Consider the following 25,732-nt stretch of genomic DNA (forward strand, 5'->3'; position numbering starts at 1 on the left):
TGACTCAATGTCGCTCGTTTTAGCTTCCTCTTCGATCAATACTTATGTATATGGATCCTCTCGTCTCATAAAGACAATTTCTGTAACTCACCAGACTATACAACTGTATCTTGCAACTTGCTTCTGCCGTCCGGCCTTACCGCCTCTCAACTCTTGATACCACCAAGATTAGTCAGCTCTCGTTCTGCTTCACGCCTTTCTTTTCCAGCTATACTGTCCCAACACTCCAGCCGTTTGCTTGTTGTCTGTATACCGAAAAGTCCCGCGCCGCTGTCAGTAACGATTGCTACTCGCTCTTCTTTCGTATCGTCTTCGTCTCCAGCTTCGTTACCGCTGATTTTGTCGTTTCTCTTGTCGTTTTCCGTTGCTTTGTTCGTCTTCTTCCGCCTTCATTGTTTCTTGTCGCTGACCTTGAAATCAGTTCTTGCTGCCTTAGGTGTTTCCTTTTGCCTTCACCGTTTCTTGTTGCCTTCTTGTCGCTTTTTCGCTTCTTTCGCTTTTCTGCGTGTCGCTCCTGAACACACCACAGCGTCGCTTAAGAACGCAGCCCAGCGTCGCTTCTGAATTTCACAATTCGACGCAATTCTCGAAAATTATTTTTGACGCTCTGTTTCTGTCTCTGTTGCTCTTTAACAATTGTCCATTAACACTCTTGACTTGGTTAATGCAATTTTGCGACCTCTGACCCGAAACTCCACCACACAGCACAATTGATTACAATTCTTACACAGTTTTTCTACACGTTTTAGTCACAATCCAATTTCCGGACGAGCCCCCAATTGTGTGGTCCCAGCCACTGATGCACTGATATGGATTGAGTCCCGAGACGACGGTTTATTAAGTTGTAGATGTGAACTTTTATTAAGTATTTAAATGGATTAAGATTATGATTAACAATGTATTTGTTTGTGCGAATAATTTTGGGTTATGTGGATCATTTGTCTGCTGTGTGTGAAGCTCGCGAAACTCTGGCACCGACTGACTCTCGCTCTCGCTGACTCCCGCTCTCTTGATCTCTACTCTTAACCCTAGAAACCTCCTGCTGTCGTGATGTCTCTCTCTCTCTGCTGCTCAAAAAGGGTGTTGTTCAGTACAGGCGACCACTTCGAGTCTCTCTCTGCACCGTGGACTCTATCCCGATTCCTACATAGAGTATAAAGGTATAAGTGAAGAATTAGATATTTACATAATCCCCTCGTTAATTCAAGATATTTATTTAGGAATTGATTTTTGGACGTCTTTCGATCGTTTGCCCCCACCCTTAGAGGTGGCAGAAATATCAGCCGCCACAGAGCAGCACGTTCTGACAGACACTCAGAAATTGCAATTGCAGGGAATGGTCCAACGTTTTCCATCATTTGCGACATCGGGTCTCGGGAAAACTTCGGTGTTGTCACACTCAATAGACACTGGAAACGAGAAGCCCGTTAAGCAGCGTCATTTTCCAGTTTCCCCGGCAATAGAAAAGTTCTTGTACACTGAGAAGGCAGTGTTCATAAGTGGTCTTGATCTAAAAGATGCATATTAGCAGATCCCCTTGGATCCGGCGTCTAGATGTATAACTGCATTCACGGTTCCAGGGCGGCCCTTGTATCATTATAAGGTCATGCCGTTTGGCCTTTTTAATGCCTCTCAAGGTCATTCCTGCGTCGCTTAGGAACGAAGTTTTCGTTTATTTGAACGACTTATTGCTGGTGTTAGATACGTTTGGAGGCCTCACGGCAAGCGTAGCTACAAGAAAGTCAGCCTTGTGGATTCAACGAAGAAGGCAACATCCCCAAGTCTGATTTTGGCAGGGGGGATTTTTTAAGAGACTGGTAGCCGAGCTAAGGTCGAAAGCAAAGTGGTTTGCCAACTGCGTTGCATGGGCAGCCAAAGTCTCGCTCCTACAGTGTGTTTTGGAGTCAGTCAATATTGGCTCCCTCTGGGGGTGAGTTAGGGTGAAGAGCAGTACTCGTTGCTCATAACATATTCTTTCTAACGGTGGCATATTATCGGGTGGTGTAACGGTTGCGGTTGGACAGTCCAGATCCTGGGTCGGCTACTGCTATGGTGCTCGGGCATATCGCATGCAATAGCCTTGGGCCAATTAGCGATGCAGGTCATAGCATATTTGGGGTGGGTGCATGCAAGCTCGATTTAAGGAAGAGCTGATCGAAGCTTTCGTACGTGCTGTGCAGCGCATCGCAACGAAGGTTTTGAAACGGAGCGTTGAGAAGTGCAAAAGCACGATCTCGTTCTCTTTTGGAAATTTGAATCGGTGCAGCCGGTGATTATCTCCGCCTCGGTAACAAATATATATTTTAAATCGACCACGTGCAAGAACCCAAAAAGAAAAAAAAACCCAAACCGAAAACGACAAAAGCAACTTCGAAAATCCCGTGCGAAATTAATAGCTGTGCGCCGAGAAAACTGGCAAGGCAACTACCCTGGCGTAAAGTGCCTATTTCCCTTGCCTCGCCACCAAGTGTTTTTTTTTTGCAAAGCCGGGCGTCCCACATCTCTGCCAGGAGCGACAACACTCTTGTCTCCATGGAAAAGACGGAAAAACGGTATGTTAAAGTGCACTGTATGGAAAAATTAGATTTTTTCTTAGCCCTCGTGGTTTTGTTTCTGTATCGCCCATAGGGCCCTGGCCACGAGCGGTAGCCCACCCAGCTCTTCCAAAGTTCTGCCCCCACACCAAACTCCCAACTTTGCCGGGAGTACTCTTCGGGAGCCGACCTTGGTGTGGGGCCGAAATTTTTCTCCTTTGGAAATCGTTGGAAAAGTTGACCTGCCCGGTTACATAACCTCCACCGGCCATAACCTTTGCGCCATCCATAACTTTCGCGCAGGCTCCATGCGCCTTGCAGTTGCGGTGCATAGAGGGCATAGAGATCACCCCTCCCCGTATGCTCCGCTAACTCGCTTTCTGCGACGGCCTAGAAGAAGCCGCTACGGATCCGGACAAGATTTTGTAGCATAGTTTAATTTTCATTTTTTGGGTTCATTATGAGCCCCTTTATTCCAATGTAACTTTCATTAACTCTGCGTCACAAAACTAAATTTATTTTGCTGGATGGACAAAAAAAACTTAATAATAGTAAAAAAAAAAATAAAAATTATAGCAAAAAAAAAACCAAAACCTGTTGAATATTCCCACCCTTTTTTACAAATCCTATCCGACATGGGCACACATTAACATTGTTTCCACAGCTCCACAACGAAAGGCGTCTTTCAGCGAGTGACCACTGTACTGAAGCTGTAAGTGACCCAATTTCACTTTTCTCCGCCGGTATACGTATCATAAAAGGGCTAGCGCAGCGGCCAGCCCCTGTGGATAAGAGAGCGCAACGCTTGCGGTCAAAACACTGTGATGGACCTATTTCAGGCTGAGGTAAGCTCAGTCACGTCCAGGGGTCAATCCACAAGAAATTTGTAGAAGTAGATGGAACTTTCAGGGAAACGTCGGGGTTGGCCTTTCGCAGAGAGTGTGGATCGGGGCTAGGGCGAGTACTGCTCGTCGTGTAAATTAAATGGTGTGCGTGGACTCGGGGTGGGGTAGTGCCGGTGCCTCGGCTAGTTGACATGAACTTACGTAATTTGATATCGTTCAGATGATGAGACACTTTATTACGAATATTTTAGCACTTTCTAATTCTTAGATTAGTACGATGGTTTTTGGTACAACGTCTGTACTCGGGGCCGGGATTTGGCGTAAGATCTCCTCTGGTTCTAGCCTGCGTCTATTTATACGCCTGTTGTTGCTGTTGCTGTTGTTGCTGCGATCGTGGCTTGACCTGGCTTTACTTCTTGTGTTTTGGCGACTCGGCGTATTAGCCGTTGGCTTTCGTCGCGAGCTTCCGCGGTGTCATCTTTTCGTGGTCGATGGCACCGGATCGGTCGCTTGGTCTGGAGTGGGGGAAGTCCGCGTGATCTGGTGTGTTTAGTTAGCGTTGTTGGAGTCGGCGCGTGTCGAGTAGTTATGTGTGGAGGGGGGGTGTTGGTAAATAATATCTGCGGAGTGTTGTAACTTAGTAGTAGGTTTATGTTTATCATACGTTGGGGGAAGGATTGTATCGAGCACTTTTATGTTTGTTACAACACTCGAAGCTCTTCGTTCTCGTAGTTGCCAATTGCCAATTAAGCTTGCATTGCTCGCATCCATGCAAATCGCTAATCCATTAAAACGTAGCCGACAAATACACTAACCGACAAAGAAAAAAAACCTCACAAAAAGAAAAAACTTCTAATTTTTATTTAAGTTTAGCTTTGGACCTTCATTGCGGATCGCTGGTCTGACGTCCGATGCTTTTAATAATTTTTTCTGATTTTTATTTTTCTTTATATATATTTTAATATCATTATATCTAATATCCTATATCATATTCATATACCCTATCGTTTATATATACCTATGTATATCTATAACTTTTCTCGCTATTCTTTAGTGATAAATTCAAGTTTTTTGTTTCAATTCAATTAATTTTTTTCTATCATCGATTTGCCTACTGGTTGAAATTAAAGACTTGTGTTATTTTCGGTAGGGAAACTAGTGTTTGCTATTTTTTTTCTGATTATGCTGCAAAATGTCTAGTTTTAAGTACCGAATAGACTTATAATTTCCTATTGACCTGGTGACGTAATGGGGAAAGGTGAGAATTATAGTGATTTCCAGAACCTTCTCACAGCTGGAAATCATGGAAGGGTGGGTACAGAATCGTGTGGGTCGACTACCATCTCAGACGAAAGCCCCTAGTACTTTCGGGTACGCCATAGGTATGATTGTGCCGTTTAGTTTTGCAGTGCAGATCATTAGGAATAAGTATTTCAGAGATTGTGGCAAAGGTTTTTTTGCAGGATTTTCTAAGTCGCACAGCTGAACGAATATTGATTTTGTAAAAGTTCATTTATCCATAGATTTATAGCCTATACCTGAAACGACGCCTAGTTAATGTATCTGTAGAATTTTGAGGTAATTTTATGTTAAGTGCCTTTAATCAGGCTTCGGACCAGTGCTGCCAACTTTTTATAAGAAAAAAAGCGGTTTCTAACTTGAAGAGAACAAAATAAAAAATAAAAAATGAAAATTAAAAAAGAATAAACCAAAAAGCGTAAATAATGGTGTTAACAATTTTGTATTAAAGTGATATTTAGTATTTATTTAATATTATTTTCATTAACTCATCCAGTTCTGTGGGGCTAGCTTCTGATTCGCATTTGTACGACATGGTCGTACCAATCATGTAATTATGTGGCACTTCGTTGTCAAAACAGCATTTTCCAAGTCTTCGCAAGCCATACCTGTATATTTAAATAAAAACTAGTAAACCTAATTCTGTTTTTATACGGTCTTTTTTTACACGGTTTGGAAATGGCACGGTTAGAAAATACAAAATTTTAAAGTTTTAACACGATTCTATTCCATTTAGCACGGTTTAACATCTTCAACTTGCCAGGAGCTGTTTGGTCTTCGGTAAACGAGTCTAGTAACCTAGTGCCCATGTCACGACATGACTTTGTTGACGGCTTGCTTGACCTATCCCTGTCTCAAGTCAACCATGTGAAAAATTCCTTGGGTCGATTGCTTGATCTGTGCTTTGTATCGGATCTGACCTTAGTGTTGTTAAGCCGAGCCCTTCCGCTCACTATACCTAAAGACGCCTACCATCCTACTTTCGAAGTGTCGCTAGATATAGGACCAACTGTATTGGATCGGTCGAGTAGGCTACCTGAACGTGTCCGCTGCTTTCGCAAATCCGAGTTTGCGAAGCTTAATAACCTCATTAGGGATTTTTATTGGGCCGCTTTGTACTTGTGCACTGATGTCATTAAAGGCACAACCATTTTTTAAAATGCTCTTGGCACATTTTTTGATTCTTGTATCCCGCTTTCTTGTCCGATTAGATCTGGAAAACCCCCTTGGTTTACCAAAGAGTTATCCAGCCCAAAAACTTAAAATCAGGACTTTATACAAAATTTCAAGAAGTTGATTCTCCTACTTCTCACTCTCACTATGTAATAGCTCGGTCAAACTATCATTTTGTAATACGTCGGCAAATAATTGCCGATCTTTTTGCCCAATTTTTTCAACCACCTATTCTGAGGAAAGCTACTCTGGTCATCCGTACCCATACGGTTTACCGAGGTCGAACGGCACTTTCAGTCCCTTGTTAAATGAATGTTCTCTACTTCATGATCTTCGACCAGTTTAGCCGGTGTTTTCACCGGGTCCAGACGGGGTTTCAGGTTGTGTACTCAGATACTGCGCCGAGGCTCTCGGTGGATCCTTGCTTAAACTATTCACCCTGTCCATTGATTTTTCTTGCTTCCCCCCCATCTGGAAGGAATCGTTTATAATTCCTTTCCATAAAAAGGTAGCAAAGTTATCCGCTATTCCCAAAATGTTTGAAAAGGTTTTAACTCCGCAATTGCAACATCTCTGCAAGTCACTTATATCTCCAACTCAGCATGGATTGATAAGGCGGTGATCAACCACCACGAACTTGGCACTGTTTACCTCTTTCATTATTAAAGGCTTTCAAGGTTACTTACAGACGGATGTTATTTACATCGACTTTAGTAAAGCACTCGACTCTGTAAACCGTTCCCTTTTAGGGCATACACTCGACCTTTTAGGGTTTCCGCCCGACCTCCTGAGATAAATTTCTAGCTATCTTTGTTCCAGGTCGCAAAGATTCCTCTTCAAAAACTCCCTCTCTTCACCAGTAAAGGTTTCTTCGGGAGTACCACAGGACAGCCATCTAAGTCCCTTACTCTTCACACTCTTAATTAATGACTTGCCTTCGGTATTAACATACTCTCGAGTACTTATGTATGCGGATCATGTTAAGCTGTGTGTCCAGTATAAGGACATTTCATTTCATTCTCGCTTGCAATCCAATCTCAAAAACTTTCAGTCATAGTGTTGTGCAAACTTAATGCCTCGAAATCCAAAGTTATGACATTTCACCGTTCTAGCCCCTTCTTGGCTCCCTATACCCTATTTGGTGGTTCTCTTGAGAATTATACCCTGGTGGATGATCTTGGTTTTATGTTAGACCCCAAGTTAAAGTTTTCTGAACACATTTCTACCATGGTAAATAAGGCCATGGGCGTGCTTGAGTTTATAAAGAAGGAAAGGAATTTGACGACCCCTATATAACAAAGACTCTCTATACCTCGCTTGATCGCCCGATCCTAGAATATGGCTCCTGTGTATGGTGCCCTCAGTACAAAGTACACCAGGACCGTATAGAATCATTACAGAAAAACTTTTTACTCTTTGCTCTGAGGGGCCTTATCTGGGATGCGGGTGTGAGACTTCCATCTTACTCTAGTAGACTGCTATTAGTAAACCGAAATGCTTAGTGTGATTTTTATGCACAACTTGATCAGAGGTGACATAGACAGCCCTGATCTGTTGAGCCGCATAAAGTTGACGATTCCTATTAGACTTACTATAAATTTTATACCGTTGTTCCTTCCACTTTGTAGATCGAATTATTCCTTGCATGAACCGTTGAGGGTCTTATGCTCGGATTATAATTCCCTCAGCCTCAGCCTATCCACCACTAATTCTCTTCCTCTTATTAAATTAATACTCCTTACACACCTTTCTAGTAATCAGTAATTGTAGTGGTATTTGTATTTTGAATGCATGCCTAGTTCTCTTAGTAAGTTAAGTGTTTATTTTCCTCGAATATTAGTCTAACAGCTATCTTTCCTGGATGCTCGCGTAACAGCCTTCTGCTGGTTTCAGACGGGCCACTTGACGGTGTAGTAATTGCATCGCCTCTTGCAAGATGCAGTCATTGCATGTCAACGTCTAAGAAAATAACAACACAAATAGATAAAAACAGATACAGCTCACAAGCAGCTAGAAATCAAACGAAAAAAAGAGAGAGCATAAAGCGAATAAGTATGTACATATTTGTTTCTCTTTCGTTTTTTGCGTATATATGCTTGTATGTAACAAGCAAATTTGCTGGTCAGAGTAATTCTAGATAGCAACAATTTAGGGGAATTCCCTTTTAGTGGAAAATTAAGGGAATTACATTTTTGAAATAGAAATATGTTAGTATTTTGTGAACTATCAATGCAATCAGACGTGTTTGGTAAAGACATTTTTGTTCACGTAAATTTGTTTTTCCAACGTTTCCTAATTGTTTCCCTAATTTTAATAGGTTCTAGAGACATGGAACCAATCACGTATTTTTACATACGATCAATGTCTTTTTTTACACGGTTTTTTCACGAACCAATCTACCATGTAAAAACCGAATTAGGTGTAATATCCTTTCACTGACAATACAACTTTACCTTATGCACAGAATGCTATTCGTCCTGCTTAGTTTCCTGGAATTCCTTAGTTTTGAACCTGATGAACCAGATGAACCTGGCGTAATACCCCGTAATTTCCGCGTTTAACCACGATAATGATAGCATTTGCAGTGCAACAGGTGCCAGGTCAAAAAGTAAGCTGTTTTCATCAGAATCTTTATAGAAGTAAGCCTCCTAAACCTAGTGCTGTCGCTGATGTTTTTCGCCTTTATTAAATTAAATAAATATCGCTATATTTGCATTCAATTTCTGAATATTTTCAATTTAAGGTAATCAAAAATGTTGCTTTTCCATTTTTCTTAGCGCACAAGATTTTGTTGGCGGAAAAAAGTAAACCTGTTTTAGAATTTCTAAATTATCTGCTAAACTAGTGGTGGTATTGGCAAACATCGTTAAAAAAGAATGATGAACCGGCCACTGTATGTAACCGGTACCACATCAAAACTGCTAAAAAAAACTTAAACAAATTTATAAAAAATCCCGCATTTCCGCTTCCCGCAATTGACAAATTTTTCCCGCATTTGGTCTTCAAAAAAAGGCAGATATGACGGGAAAAAGGGTAATCGGCAGCACTAGTTGGTACAGTTACCTCGGGTGCACGTATAGAGAAGTTCGCGTTGTTTCTGAGTGACGACAGTTGACGTTCGCCTTGTTGTTTTTGTTGCTGCCGAGCGCGATTTTGGGTAATTTTTTTTTAATTGCTTGCAGATATTGTGCTCTTACACGTTGGAATTTGTTCGTCCAAGATTTAATATTTGATCGATTTTTATTAGAATCTATAGCACTAATTAATAATTTTCATGGGCAACACGATCACAAGTACCAGTGCATACCCTAAGCGTCTTTGCGCGAATTATTTTCCAGGTAATGACAATATAATTTTATCACCTGGCGGAGCGATATAAAACACGTCTGATGTTGTTGCTTTCTACATTTCTTAGCATTGCATTGTACCACGGTGTGGCCTTGTTGCATGGCGATGCAGACTTTGCGCATTCGAACATTTGCATTACTGCCAGCTGACTAAATGGACTGCAATCTGTCAACAAATGGTCTTTCACATTGCATTAATTGCTTTGTTTGTTTTTGGCATTTTCAGTACGCTCTGATTATGATGCTTACTTGGCACAGCTTTCTGCTTCTGAGTTGGTTTTCCCGCTTCTTCTGCCGAAAGATGCTGAGATGCCTGAGATTACTCAATTTGTTGCAGTCAGTCCAAAGTGTCAGCTTCTTTTAATCGAGCTGTTACTCTGTTCAAGGCGAGACAAATAATTATCGTATTTGAGATGTTTTTATCAACGCCTATCGACAACAATGAACCATATATCGATGAGGCGGTATCGATTAGGTTCTTTAAGAACGATCTGGATTGCTGGGCTATTTTGGGAAGACTAAAAAGTGAGCAATGTGATTTATGAAGATCAGACATTTGTTATTATAGAAAGTTTTTAAGCTAGCTATGGCTTTCTCATAGTTACTGTCGATTACGTAGAGCAACGTAGCAACGTAGAGCAATTACCAACGCTTCACCAGAGAGACAAGAAAGTAAAATTTTGAACTTTGCCATAATTGGAATGCTTTCGTCATTATGAACCAAATAAATAAACTCAAATAAACTATGAAGTATTTGAATTCCAAAAACTGTCCGCTGAACTGTGGCGGTGATAGGTTCTAAAGCAGAGCACGAGTTGGGGCCCCAGATGCAAATACTGAAGGCTTTGTGTCGCATTTGTAACATACAACCCATGAGAGGTGTAACGTGCAACCACGATGTAGCCAAGATGGTCCTCTCAGCTTGGAGCGGCACGCTGTCAATCTTCGGCCACGAGTGTGGTGTTCTTTTGTTATTGCTCCTAAGCTAAGGCCTACCCTATTACTATCTTAAATTTATGCGTGTCAATAAGCTATTTAAAGCCGGACGGAAAGCACAAAGCTTAAAACGAAAGACAATGACTGCACTTGGAAACGGACAACGAAAAGAATTCCTCAGCTATTCATGAGGAGTGATGTTTGCCCACCCTACTTTGGTCTTGTAGTGCCCGGTAATGCATGATTTGCCACAAGACCCCTTACATTATGCGGGACCTACAGGGGCTTGCTGCAGGAGATCAAACACTAAAGCTTCTATTCACACATTATAAACGTTTAGTCATTGCTTATGACTATAATTTTAGGTCCCCTGTAATTTAGAGTAATCATAAGTTTTTCCCTTCCCCGAGTATTGGCCACGTCTTAATTATAAATCAGTAGAGAAAAGTAAAGTAAATAAATAAATAAGGCTTAGGTTTAGATATGTCTAAGAACAGATGATTTTAATAAAATGAAAGCAAAAAAAAAATACAAGAAAATTTAATATGAGCATCCGCTGTGCATAGCGATTCACCAAAAGAGAAGGTGTGATGCACGAGACATGTAGGGAAAAGAATCAAGAGGAGAGCAATCACCTATGACTATTTGATACCCTCTCTCTTCATCTCACCAATTGGGTGTGCGCCCATGACAAACTTGCAGAGAAATCGCCACGCAAAAAGGTGGAAGATAATTTATTTATTTAACTAAAAAAACGTCTTACAGGAACCTCCATCGACGAAGCGCTTCCGATTTGGGTTTCTGAAAAGTAAAAAAAAAGCCAAGTTTAACTGTGATTTTCTATCTCTTATTTCCCCGTCCGTCCTCATGCCCCTTTGCATTCCTCTGCGCTCAGTTTCGCATTCCTCTTTGCGGATCACCGGTACTTATCGAGCACCGGTGTGTGGGGGCTCGGCTTAAGAGGCAAAGTTAGGTGGAGAAAGAAGGAAAGAGATAGAGAGAGAAAGAAGCCTAACTGAAGGGAGACAATAAAAAGGACCGGCTGAAAATGCTTAGAGCATAGGCTGTGTTATGCTATTTTTGTTTTTATCATATTTTGCGTTCTATTGGAGCTGGCTGGATTTCGGTGACAAATTTCTGCTTTGCTCCGCCACTAATTTCCACTAGCCGCAGAACACTTCTTTTTTCTCGGCCTCCTCCCCTACGCACGGGGTATGGACGCATACGCGGAGCGATGCAATTAACCGACGCGGCTGCCGTCTGCCGGGCACTAGTTGGCCTCCTCTCTTGCTCGAAGGCGAAGTGAGCGACGACCCAAGCGACGACCCAAAGCTCCGGCGAATTTCTGTAAATTGCAGCTGGTTGTCGCGGAAGACGAGACTCCTCCAAATTCCAACTTAGGGCAAATTGCAGACGCATGGAACACTTTCGCTCGGCTGTTTTTTTTTTTCTCAACTTACCCAAACGGGTGCCCCGTCGAAAGTGTGTATATCACTAGCTAACGCCTAACTGCCCTGGCATATAATTCACTTATTTTTTTTACTGATTTTAATGAGTTTCTATCATTTTTTTTAATATTGTAATCAGGCTGCCTCTTTAGAGGATACTTGTTGAACTTGGAATGCTGTAATGGCGTCCAATTACATCTATTTGTAATTTTTCTTCTTGTCGAACTTCGACTTCGAACCCGCTCTCCTTTCGACGAGGAAGTTTGACCTGGCTCTGACTCACTCTCTGATCCCAGAATCAGGACTTTATACAAAATTTCAAGAAGTTGATTCTCCTACTTCTCACTCTCACTATGTAATAGCTCGGTCAAACTATCATTTTGTAATACGTCGGCAAATAATTGCCGATCTTTTTGCCCAATTTTTTCAACCACCTATTCTGAGGAAAGCTACTCTGGTCATCCGTACCCATACGGTTTACCGAGGTCGAACGGCACTTTCAGTCCCTTGTTAAATGAATGTTCTCTACTTCATGATCTTCGACCAGTTTAGCCGGTGTTTTCACCGGGTCCAGACGGGGTTTCAGGTTGTGTACTCAGATACTGCGCCGAGGCTCTCGGTGGATCCTTGCTTAAACTATTCACCCTGTCCATTGATTTTTCTTGCTTCCCCCCGATCTGGAAGGAATCGTTTATAATTCCTTTCCATAAAAAGGTAGCAAAGTTATCCGCTATTCCCAAAATGTTTGAAAAGGTTTTAACTCCGCAATTGCAACATCTCTGCAAGTCACTTATATCTCCAACTCAGCATGGATTGATAAGGCGGTGATCAACCACCACGAACTTGGCACTGTTTACCTCTTTCATTATTAAAGGCTTTCAAGGTTACTTACAGACGGATGTTATTTACATCGACTTTAGTAAAGCACTCGACTCTGTAAACCGTTCCCTTTTAGGGCATACACTCGACCTTTTAGGGTTTCCGCCCGACCTCCTGAGATAAATTTCTAGCTATCTTTGTTCCAGGTCGCAAAGATTCCTCTTCAAAAACTCCCTCTCTTCACCAGTAAAGGTTTCTTCGGGAGTACCACAGGACAGCCATCTAAGTCCCTTACTCTTCACACTCTTAATTAATGACTTGCCTTCGGTATTAACATACTCTCGAGTACTTATGTATGCGGATCATGTTAAGCTGTGTGTCCAGTATAAGGACATTTCATTTCATTCTCGCTTGCAATCCAATCTCAAAAACTTTCAGTCATAGTGTTGTGCAAACTTAATGCCTCGAAATCCAAAGTTATGACATTTCACCGTTCTAGCCCCTTCTTGGCTCCCTATACCCTATTTGGTGGTTCTCTTGAGAATTATACCCTGGTGGATGATCTTGGTTTTATGTTAGACCCCAAGTTAAAGTTTTCTGAACACATTTCTACCATGGTAAATAAGGCCATGGGCGTGCTTGAGTTTATAAAGAAGGAAAGGAATTTGACGACCCCTATATAACAAAGACTCTCTATACCTCGCTTGATCGCCCGATCCTAGAATATGGCTCCTGTGTATGGTGCCCTCAGTACAAAGTACACCAGGACCGTATAGAATCATTACAGAAAAACTTTTTACTCTTTGCTCTGAGGGGCCTTATCTGGGATGCGGGTGTGAGACTTCCATCTTACTCTAGTAGACTGCTATTAGTAAACCGAAATGCTTAGTGTGATTTTTATGCACAACTTGATCAGAGGTGACATAGACAGCCCTGATCTGTTGAGCCGCATAAAGTTGACGATTCCTATTAGACTTACTATAAATTTTATACCGTTGTTCCTTCCACTTTGTAGATCGAATTATTCCTTGCATGAACCGTTGAGGGTCTTATGCTCGGATTATAATTCCCTCAGCCTCAGCCTATCCACCACTAATTCTCTTCCTCTTATTAAATTAATACTCCTTACACACCTTTCTAGTAATCAGTAATTGTAGTGGTATTTGTATTTTGAATGCATGCCTAGTTCTCTTAGTAAGTTAAGTGTTTATTTTCCTCGAATATTAGTCTAACAGCTATCTTTCCTGGATGCTCGCGTAACAGCCTTCTGCTGGTTTCAGACGGGCCACTTGACGGTGTAGTAATTGCATCGCCTCTTGCAAGATGCAGTCATTGCATGTCAACGTCTAAGAAAATAACAACACAAATAGATAAAAACAGATACAGCTCACAAGCAGCTAGAAATCAAACGAAAAAAAGAGAGAGCATAAAGCGAATAAGTATGTACATATTTGTTTCTCTTTCGTTTTTTGCGTATATATGCTTGTATGTAACAAGCAAATTTGCTGGTCAGAGTAATTCTAGATAGCAACAATTTAGGGGAATTCCCTTTTAGTGGAAAATTAAGGGAATTACATTTTTGAAATAGAAATATGTTAGTATTTTGTGAACTATCAATGCAATCAGACGTGTTTGGTAAAGACATTTTTGTTCACGTAAATTTGTTTTTCCAACGTTTCCTAATTGTTTCCCTAATTTTAATAGGTTCTAGAGACATGGAACCAATCACGTATTTTTACATACGATCAATGTCTTTTTTTACACGGTTTTTTCACGAACCAATCTACCATGTAAAAACCGAATTAGGTGTAATATCCTTTCACTGACAATACAACTTTACCTTATGCACAGAATGCTATTCGTCCTGCTTAGTTTCCTGGAATTCCTTAGTTTTGAACCTGATCAACCAGATGAACCTGGCGTAATACCCCGTAATTTCCGCGTTTAACCACGATAATGATAGCATTTGCAGTGCAACAGGTGCCAGGTCAAAAAGTAAGCTGTTTTCATCAGAATCTTTATAGAAGTAAGCCTCCTAAACCTAGTGCTGTCGCTGATGTTTTTCGCCTTTATTAAATTAAATAAATATCGCTATATTTGCATTCAATTTCTGAATATTTTCAATTTAAGGTAATCAAAAATGTTGCTTTTCCATTTTTCTTAGCGCACAAGATTTTGTTGGCGGAAAAAAGTAAACCTGTTTTAGAATTTCTAAATTATCTGCTAAACTAGTGGTGGTATTGGCAAACATCGTTAAAAAAGAATGATGAACCGGCCACTGTATGTAACCGGTACCACATCAAAACTGCTAAAAAAAACTTAAACAAATTTATAAAAAATCCCGCATTTCCGCTTCCCGCAATTGACAAATTTTTCCCGCATTTGGTCTTCAAAAAAAGGCAGATATGACGGGAAAAAGGGTAATCGGCAGCACTAGTTGGTACAGTTACCTCGGGTGCACGTATAGAGAAGTTCGCGTTGTTTCTGAGTGACGACAGTTGACGTTCGCCTTGTTGTTTTTGTTGCTGCCGAGCGCGATTTTGGGTAATTTTTTTTTAATTGCTTGCAGATATTGTGCTCTTACACGTTGGAATTTGTTCGTCCAAGATTTAATATTTGATCGATTTTTATTAGAATCTATAGCACTAATTAATAATTTTCATGGGCAACACGATCACAAGTACCAGTGCATACCCTAAGCGTCTTTGCGCGAATTATTTTCCAGGTAATGACAATATAATTTTATCACCTGGCGGAGCGATATAAAACACGTCTGATGTTGTTGCTTTCTACATTTCTTAGCATTGCATTGTACCACGGTGTGGCCTTGTTGCATGGCGATGCAGACTTTGCGCATTCGAACATTTGCATTACTGCCAGCTGACTAAATGGACTGCAATCTGTCAACAAATGGTCTTTCACATTGCATTAATTGCTTTGTTTGTTTTTGGCATTTTCAGTACGCTCTGATTATGATGCTTACTTGGCACAGCTTTCTGCTTCTGAGTTGGTTTTCCCGCTTCTTCTGCCGAAAGATGCTGAGATGCCTGAGATTACTCAATTTGTTGCAGTCAGTCCAAAGTGTCAGCTTCTTTTAATCGAGCTGTTACTCTGTTCAAGGCGAGACAAATAATTATCGTATTTGAGATGTTTTTATCAACGCCTATCGACAACAATGAACCATATATCGATGAGGCGGTATCGATTAGGTTCTTTAAGAACGATCTGGATTGCTGGGCTATTTTGGGAAGACTAAAAAGTGAGCAATGTGATTTATGAAGATCAGACATTTGTTATTATAGAAAGTTTTTAAGCTAGCTATGGCTTTCTCATAGTTACTGTCGATTACGTAGAGCAACGTAGCAACGTAGAGCAATTACCAACGCTTCACCAGAGAGACAAGAAAGTAAAATTTTGAACTTTGCCATAATTGGAATGCTTTCGTCATTATGAACCAAATAAATAAACTCAAATAAACTATGAAGTATTTGAATTCCAAAAACTGTCCGCTGAACTGTGGCGGTGATAGGTTCTAAAGCAGAGCACGAGTTGGGGCCCCAGATGCAAATACTGAAGGCTTTGTGTCGCATTTGTAACATACAACCCATGAGAGGTGTAACGTGCAACCACGATGTAGCCAAGATGGTCCTCTCAGCTTGGAGCGGCACGCTGTCAATCTTCGGCCACGAGTGTGGTGTTCTTTTGTTATTGCTCCTAAGCTAAGGCCTACCCTATTACTATCTTAAATTTATGCGTGTCAATAAGCTATTTAAAGCCGGACGGAAAGCACAAAGCTTAAAACGAAAGACAATGACTGCACTTGGAAACGGACAACGAAAAGAATTCCTCAGCTATTCATGAGGAGTGATGTTTGCCCACCCTACTTTGGTCTTGTAGTGCCCGGTAATGCATGATTTGCCACAAGACCCCTTACATTATGCGGGACCTACAGGGGCTTGCTGCAGGAGATCAAACACTAAAGCTTCTATTCACACATTATAAACGTTTAGTCATTGCTTATGACTATAATTTTAGGTCCCCTGTAATTTAGAGTAATCATAAGTTTTTCCCTTCCCCGAGTATTGGCCACGTCTTAATTATAAATCAGTAGAGAAAAGTAAAGTAAATAAGTAAGAGGCTTAGGTTTAGATATGTCTAAGAACAGATGATTTTAATAAAATGAAAGCCAAAAAAAAATACAAGAAAATTTAATATGAGCATCCGCTGTGCATAGCGATTCACCAAAAGAGAAGGTGTGATGCACGAGACATGTAGGGAAAAGAATCAAGAGGAGAGCAATCACCTATGACTATTTGATACCCTCTCTCTTCATCTCACCAATTGGGTGTGCGCCCATGACAAACTTGCAGAGAAATCGCCACGCAAAAAGGTGGAAGATAATTTATTTATTTAACTAAAAAAACGTCTTACAGGAACCTCCATCGACGAAGCGCTTCCGATTTGGGTTTCTGAAAAGTAAAAAAAAAGCCAAGTTTAACTGTGATTTTCTATCTCTTATTTCCCCGTCCGTCCTCATGCCCCTTTGCATTCCTCTGCGCTCAGTTTCGCATTCCTCTTTGCGGATCACCGGTACTTATCGAGCACCGGTGTGTGGGGGCTCGGCTTAAGAGGCAAAGTTAGGTGGAGAAAGAAGGAAAGAGATAGAGAGAGAAAGAAGCCTAACTGAAGGGAGACAATAAAAAGGACCGGCTGAAAATGCTTAGAGCATAGGCTGTGTTATGCTATTTTTGTTTTTATCATATTTTGCGTTCTATTGGAGCTGGCTGGATTTCGGTGACAAATTTCTGCTTTGCTCCGCCACTAATTTCCACTAGCCGCAGAACACTTCTTTTTTCTCGGCCTCCTCCCCTACGCACGGGGTATGGACGCATACGCGGAGCGATGCAATTAACCGACGCGGCTGCCGTCTGCCGGGCACTAGTTGGCCTCCTCTCTTGCTCGAAGGCGAAGTGAGCGACGACCCAAGCGACGACCCAAAGCTCCGGCGAATTTCTGTAAATTGCAGCTGGTTGTCGCGGAAGACGAGACTCCTCCAAATTCCAACTTAGGGCAAATTGCAGACGCATGGAACACTTTCGCTCGGCTGTTTTTTTTTTTCTCAACTTACCCAAACGGGTGCCCCGTCGAAAGTGTGTATATCACTAGCTAACGCCTAACTGCCCTGGCATATAATTCACTTATTTTTTTTACTGATTTTAATGAGTTTCTATCATTTTTTTTAATATTGTAATCAGGCTGCCTCTTTAGAGGATACTTGTTGAACTTGGAATGCTGTAATGGCGTCCAATTACATCTATTTGTAATTTTTCTTCTTGTCGAACTTCGACTTCGAACCCGCTCTCCTTTCGACGAGGAAGTTTGACCTGGCTCTGACTCACTCTCTGATCCCAGAATCAGGACTTTATACAAAATTTCAAGAAGTTGATTCTCCTACTTCTCACTCTCACTATGTAATAGCTCGGTCAAACTATCATTTTGTAATACGTCGGCAAATAATTGCCGATCTTTTTGCCCAATTTTTTCAACCACCTATTCTGAGGAAAGCTACTCTGGTCATCCGTACCCATACGGTTTACCGAGGTCGAACGGCACTTTCAGTCCCTTGTTAAATGAATGTTCTCTACTTCATGATCTTCGACCAGTTTAGCCGGTGTTTTCACCGGGTCCAGACGGGGTTTCAGGTTGTGTACTCAGATACTGCGCCGAGGCTCTCGGTGGATCCTTGCTTAAACTATTCACCCTGTCCATTGATTTTTCTTGCTTCCCCCCGATCTGGAAGGAATCGTTTATAATTCCTTTCCATAAAAAGGTAGCAAAGTTATCCGCTATTCCCAAAATGTTTGAAAAGGTTTTAACTCCGCAATTGCAACATCTCTGCAAGTCACTTATATCTCCAACTCAGCATGGATTGATAAGGCGGTGATCAACCACCACGAACTTGGTAGAGTTTACCTCTTTCATTATTAAAGGCTTTCAAGGTTACTTACAGACGGATGTTATTTACATCGACTTTAGTAAAGCACTCGACTCTGTAAACCGTTCCCTTTTAGGGCATACACTCGACCTTTTAGGGTTTCCGCCCGACCTCCTGAGATAAATTTCTAGCTATCTTTGTTCCAGGTCGCAAAGATTCCTCTTCAAAAACTCCCTCTCTTCACCAGTAAAGGTTTCTTCGGGAGTACCACAGGACAGCCATCTAAGTCCCTTACTCTTCACACTCTTAATTAATGACTTGCCTTCGGTATTAACATACTCTCGAGTACTTATGTATGCGGATCATGTTAAGCTGTGTGTCCAGTATAAGGACATTTCATTTCATTCTCGCTTGCAATCCAATCTCAAAAACTTTCAGTCATAGTGTTGTGCAAACTTAATGCCTCGAAATCCAAAGTTATGACATTTCACCGTTCTAGCCCCTTCTTGGCTCCCTATACCCTATTTGGTGGTTCTCTTGAGAATTATACCCTGGTGGATGATCTTGGTTTTATGTTAGACCCCAAGTTAAAGTTTTCTGAACACATTTCTACCATGGTAAATAAGGCCATGGGCGTGCTTGAGTTTATAAAGAAGGAAAGGAATTTGACGACCCCTATATAACAAAGACTCTCTATACCTCGCTTGATCGCCCGATCCTAGAATATGGCTCCTGTGTATGGTGCCCTCAGTACAAAGTACACCAGGACCGTATAGAATCATTACAGAAAAACTTTTTACTCTTTGCTCTGAGGGGCCTTATCTGGGATGCGGGTGTGAGACTTCCATCTTACTCTAGTAGACTGCTATTAGTAAACCGAAATGCTTAGTGTGATTTTTATGCACAACTTGATCAGAGGTGACATAGACAGCCCTGATCTGTTGAGCCGCATAAAGTTGACGATTCCTATTAGACTTACTATAAATTTTATACCGTTGTTCCTTCCACTTTGTAGATCGAATTATTCCTTGCATGAACCGTTGAGGGTCTTATGCTCGGATTATAATTCCCTCAGCCTCAGCCTATCCACCACTAATTCTCTTCCTCTTATTAAATTAATACTCCTTACACACCTTTCTAGTAATCAGTAATTGTAGTGGTATTTGTATTTTGAATGCATGCCTAGTTCTCTTAGTAAGTTAAGTGTTTATTTTCCTCGAATATTAGTCGATCTTTCCTGGATGCTCGCGTAACAGCCTTCTGCTGGTTTCAGACGGGCCACTTGACGGTGTAGTAATTGCATCGCCTCTTGCAAGATGCAGTCATTGCATGTCAACGTCTAAGAAAATAACAACACAAATAGATAAAAACAGATAAAGCTCACAAGCAGCTAGAAATCAAACGAAAAAAAGAGAGAGCATAAAGCGAATAAGTATGTACATATTTGTTTCTCTTTCGTTTTTTGCGTATATATGCTTGTATGTAACAAGCAAATTTGCTGGTCAGAGTAATTCTAGATAGCAACAATTTAGGGGAATTCCCTTTTAGTGGAAAATTAAGGGAATTACATTTTTGAAATAGAAATATGTTAGTATTTTGTGAACTATCAATGCAATCAGACGTGTTTGGTAAAGACATTTTTGTTCACGTAAATTTGTTTTTCCAACGTTTCCTAATTGTTTACCTAATTTTAATAGGTTCTAGAGACATGGAACCAATCACGTATTTTTACATACGATCAATGTCTTTTTTTACACGGTTTTTTCACGAACCAATCTACCATGTAAAAACCGAATTAGGTGTAATATCCTTTCACTGACAATACAACTTTACCTTATGCACAGAATGCTATTCGTCCTGCTTAGTTTCCTGGAATTCCTTAGTTTTGAACCTGATGAACCAGATGAACCTGGCGTAATACCCCGTAATTTCCGCGTTTAACCACGATAATGATAGCATTTGCAGTGCAACAGGTGCCAGGTCAAAAAGTAAGCTGTTTTCATCAGAATCTTTATAGAAGTAAGCCTCCTAAACCTAGTGCTGTCGCTGATGTTTTTCGCCTTTATTAAATTAAATAAATATCGCTATATTTGCATTCAATTTCTGAATATTTTCAATTTAAGGTAATCAAAAATGTTGCTTTTCCATTTTTCTTAGCGCACAAGATTTTGTTGGCGGAAAAAAGTAAACCTGTTTTAGAATTTCTAAATTATCTGCTAAACTAGTGGTGGTATTGGCAAACATCGTTAAAAAAGAATGATGAACCGGCCACTGTATGTAACCGGTACCACATCAAAACTGCTAAAAAAAACTTAAACAAATTTATAAAAAATCCCGCATTTCCGCTTCCCGCAATTGACAAATTTTTCCCGCATTTGGTCTTCAAAAAAAGGCAGATATGACGGGAAAAAGGGTAATCGGCAGCACTAGTTGGTACAGTTACCTCGGGTGCACGTATAGAGAAGTTCGCGTTGTTTCTGAGTGACGACAGTTGACGTTCGCCTTGTTGTTTTTGTTGCTGCCGAGCGCGATTTTGGGTAATTTTTTTTTAATTGCTTGCAGATATTGTGCTCTTACACGTTGGAATTTGTTCGTCCAAGATTTAATATTTGATCGATTTTTATTAGAATCTATAGCACTAATTAATAATTTTCATGGGCAACACGATCACAAGTACCAGTGCATACCCTAAGCGTCTTTGCGCGAATTATTTTCCAGGTAATGACAATATAATTTTATCACCTGGCGGAGCGATATAAAACACGTCTGATGTTGTTGCTTTCTACATTTCTTAGCATTGCATTGTACCACGGTGTGGCCTTGTTGCATGGCGATGCAGACTTTGCGCATTCGAACATTTGCATTACTGCCAGCTGACTAAATGGACTGCAATCTGTCAACAAATGGTCTTTCACATTGCATTAATTGCTTTGTTTGTTTTTGGCATTTTCAGTACGCTCTGATTATGATGCTTACTTGGCACAGCTTTCTGCTTCTGAGTTGGTTTTCCCGCTTCTTCTGCCGAAAGATGCTGAGATGCCTGAGATTACTCAATTTGTTGCAGTCAGTCCAAAGTGTCAGCTTCTTTTAATCGAGCTGTTACTCTGTTCAAGGCGAGACAAATAATTATCGTATTTGAGATGTTTTTATCAACGCCTATCGACAACAATGAACCATATATCGATGAGGCGGTATCGATTAGGTTCTTTAAGAACGATCTGGATTGCTGGGCTATTTTGGGAAGACTAAAAAGTGAGCAATGTGATTTATGAAGATCAGACATTTGTTATTATAGAAAGTTTTTAAGCTAGCTATGGCTTTCTCATAGTTACTGTCGATTACGTAGAGCGCCCTAACAATTACCAACGCTTCACCAGAGAGACAAGAAAGTAAAATTTTTAACTTTGCCATAATTGGAATGCTTTCGTCATTATGAACCAAATAAATAAACTCAAATAAACTATGAAGTATTTAAATTCCAAAAACTGTCCGCTGAACTGTGGCGGTGATAGGTTCTAAAGCAGAGCACGAGTTGGGGCCCCAGATGCAAATACTGAAGGCTTTGTGTCGCATTTGTAACATACAACCCATGAGAGGTGTAACGTGCAACCACGATGTAGCCAAGATGGTCCTCTCAGCTTGGAGCGGCACGCTGTCAATCTTCGGCCACGAGTGTGGTGTTCTTTTGTTATTGCTCCTAAGCTAAGGCCTACCCTATTACTATCTTAAATTTATGCGTGTCAATAAGCTATTTAAAGCCGGACGGAAAGCACAAAGCTTAAAACGAAAGACAATGACTGCACTTGGAAACGGACAACGAAAAGAATTCCTCAGCTATTCATGAGGAGTGATGTTTGCCCACCCTACTTTGGTCTTGTAGTGCCCGGTAATGCATGATTTGCCACAAGACCCCTTACATTATGCGGGACCTACAGGGGCTTGCTGCAGGAGATCAAACACTTAAGCTTCTATTCACACATTATAAACGTTAAGTCATTGCTTATGACTATAATTTTAGGTCCCCTGTAATTTAGAGTAATCAGAAGTTTTTCCCTTCCCCGAGTATTGGCCACGTCTTAATTATAAATCAGTAGAGAAAAGTAAAGTAAATAAGTAAGAGGCTTAGGTTTAGATATGTCTAAGAACAGATGATTTTAATAAAATGAAAGCAAAAAAAAAATACAAGAAAATTTAATATGAGCATCCGCTGTGCATAGCGATTCACCAAAAGAGAAGGTGTGATGCACGAGACATGTAGGGAAAAGAATCAAGAGGAGAGCAATCACCTATGACTATTTGATACCCTCTCTCTTCATCTCACCAATTGGGTGTGCGCCCATGACAAACTTGCAGAGAAATCGCCACGCAAAAATGTGGAAGATAATTTATTTACATACATATCTAATTACAAAAACGACTTACAGGAACCTCCATCGACGAAGCGCTTCCCATTTGGGTTTCTGAAAAGTAAAAAAAAAGAACACACAATTCGCCTTGAGCACACCCAAAAAAAAAGTGAAACGAAAACCGAGCGGCTCAGGCAGGTCGAGCTAAGTTTAACTGTGATTTTCTATCTCTTTTCTCCCCGTCCGTCCTCATGCCCCTTTGCATTCCTCTGCGCTCAGTTTCGCATTCCTCTTTGCGGATCACCGGTACTTATCGAGCACCGGTGTGTGGGGGCTCGGCTTAAGAGGCAAAGTTAGGTGGAGAAAGAAGGAAAGAGATAGAGAGAGAAAGAAGCCTAACTGAAGGGGGACCGGCTAAAATGCTTAGAGCATAGGCTGTGTTATGCTATTTTTGTTTTTATCATATTTTGCGTTCTATTGGAGCTTGCTGGATTTCGGTGACAAATTTCTGCTTTGCTCCGCCACTAATTTCCACTAGCCGCAGAACACTTCTTTTTTCTCGGCCTCCTCCCCTACGCACGGGGTATGGACGCATACGCGGAGCGATGCAATAAACCGACGCGGCTGCCGTCTGCCGGGCACTAGTTGGCTTTCTCTCTTGCTCGAAGGCGAAGTGAGCGACGACCCAAGCGACGACCCAAAGCTCCGGCGAATTTCTGTAAATTGCAGCTGGTTGTCGCGGAAGACGAGACTCCTCCAAATTCCAACTTAGGGCAAATTGCAGACGCATGGAACACTTTCGCTCGGCTGTTTTTTTTTTCTCAACTTACCCAAACGGGTGCCCCGTCGAAAGTGTGTATATCACTAGCTAACGCCTCACTGCCTGGGATATAATTCACTTTGTTTTTTACTGATTTTAATGGGTTTCTATCTTCTTTTTTTTAATATTGTAATCAGGCTGCCACTTTAGAGGGTACTTGTTGAACACCACTTGACGCTGCCGACCAAGCTTGGAATGCTGCAATGGCGTCCAATTACATCTATTTGTAATTTTTCTTCTTTTCGAACTTCGACTTCGAGCCCGCTCTCCTTTCGACGAGAAAGTTTGACCTGGCTCTGACTCACTCTCTGATCCCAGACCCTCGTTGCCAACTGTTAGAGAGAATTTTCTCTTTCCGCTCGTTAGAAGGTGCCTAATTTTCGGCGGACCCCAAAAATCCTAGGCCTCCTCACAGCAGCTACAAGGTACCTCACCGTACAGAGGTGTTAGTATAACCGTGCGCTTTCCGGCTTTGCTCTGGCCGGCTGGGCTGGCTTATAGGGGAATATGCCGTCGGTTATTTTTCTCATTGATCACCAACAAATACGAAAGTTCGCGTACAAAGGAATGCGGTTTGGGGAAAGGGGAACCTCGGTACAGCGGGCAAAACAGATGGATAAAGCGAGAGGAAAAGAACTGCAGTCAGATCGGGGTGGGTACTAGGCGATGTTCGGTCTTGGGCTGCATGCGATAAGCGGCATACGGCAAACGAGATCCCTCCCAAAACCGTTCCGGTAAGAGTCTGCTGCCTAAGTTCAGGTGCGGGTCCGCACCTAAAGTAAGTTTATTCACGGAAGAACCCCGAAATATAGGTATATTTCATTATATTCATATTCTAATATTAATTTCTGCGTATTTCAATCCGCAATTTGCATGTAAGACTATGGGAAACTAACTTAAGAAATTATGATTATAGGTAAGGGTAGATGTTGATCAATGTACTTATAAGTATCAAGTTACTTAAAAATATAAAAGAGCTAATTATATTATAAATTGGGAAAATGAATAAAGATAAGGAAATAAAAATGTTACAGGCTAGAGGGAAAGGGTATGCGATATTGTGGGCACCAAACACGCGATGGGCATGTCTCGACGGAATGCGAAAGATGACTATCTCCAGCAGTATTTTCCCTCATAGGGAGTTTCACCACCGCGGGAAGTCGTCACACCTTCGAGAGTTTACTCTCACGGGGCTGATCGTGCCTCATTGTGTGTGTTTTCATCATTCTGACTATAATAATAATGAGATCTGGAGCAGATTCTGCAGTCTAGAAGATATTGTCATTCTATACGATTCTACGTTTTTTTGTTTTCTCGTATCTTTAAATATATATATTATGGGGTCGGAAATGCTTCCTTCTTGACGTTACACACATCCACTTTCACCACAAATCTAATATACTCTATACTCTATACCCTATACTCATGTTGAGTATCGGGTATAAAAAAAACGAACGTCAGAACGTACGAGTGGGAACTGCGATGTCCCCAAGAACTAGGGGGCCCGGGAAGGTACTCACCCTGATTAGGGAACCCTGATGTAAAACTGTGGGCCAATTCTACTTTTATAAATCCTCTCTTTTCTTCCAATTCTTGGACGTTGACAAGAGGCAAGAGGCGATGCAATTACTGCACCGTCAAGTGGCCCGTCTGAAACCAGCAGAAGGCTGTTACGCGAGCATGCAGGAAAGATAGCTGTTAGACTAATATTCGTGGAAAATCAGCACTAAAATTACTAAGAGAACTAGGCATGCATTCAAAAAACAAATACCACTACAATTACTAATTACTAGAAATGTGTGTTAGGATTAGTAATTTAAAAAGAGCAAGAGAATAGTGGTGGATATAATATGGCTGAGGGAATTATAATCCGAGCATAAGACCCTAAACGGTTCATGCTAGGAATAATTCGATCTACAAAGTGGAAGGAACAACAGTATAAAATTTCTAGTAAGTCTAATAGGAATCGTGAAGTTTATGCGGCTCAACAGATCAGGGCTGTTTATGTCACCCCTGATCAAGTTGTGCATAAAAATCACACTAAGCATTTTTCTACGGTTAACTAAGGATGGGAGGTTTACTAATAGCAGTCTACTAGAGTAAGATGGGAGTCTCACACCCGCATCCCAGTTAAGGCCCCGCAGAGCAAAGAGTAAACAGTTTTTCTGTACTGATTCTATACGGTCCTGGTGTACTTTGTACTGAGGGCCATACACATACATACCACACA

General features: G+C 41.2%; 1 protein-coding gene and 2 long non-coding RNA genes across 27 annotated transcripts in view; 1 reads left to right on the forward strand and 2 right to left on the reverse strand.

The window, feature by feature from the left end:
* The window catches only part of LOC108160402 (disintegrin and metalloproteinase domain-containing protein 11), a 551,474-nt gene that overhangs the window by 242,909 nt on the left and 282,833 nt on the right, over positions 1–25,732 (forward strand). The gene's annotated exons all lie outside the window — the stretch shown is intronic.
* LOC117186731 lies at positions 10,611–15,554 on the reverse strand. The gene is made up of 2 exons (XR_004471662.1): positions 15,385–15,554; positions 10,611–10,935 (listed from the first exon to the last, which is right to left on the reverse strand). It is a non-coding gene; the product is annotated as an uncharacterized LOC117186731 (long non-coding RNA).
* Positions 16,601–25,732, reverse strand: part of LOC117186730 — a 38,265-nt gene continuing 29,133 nt past the window's right edge. Inside the window, exon 4 of the long non-coding RNA XR_004471661.1 lies at positions 16,601–16,870. This is a non-coding gene — a long non-coding RNA (uncharacterized LOC117186730). The remainder of the gene's footprint in view (positions 16,871–25,732) is intronic.

The sequence above is a fragment of the Drosophila miranda genome, chromosome XR (genome assembly GCF_003369915.1).
Source record: "Drosophila miranda strain MSH22 chromosome XR, D.miranda_PacBio2.1, whole genome shotgun sequence".
Taxonomy (NCBI): domain Eukaryota; kingdom Metazoa; phylum Arthropoda; class Insecta; order Diptera; family Drosophilidae; genus Drosophila; species Drosophila miranda.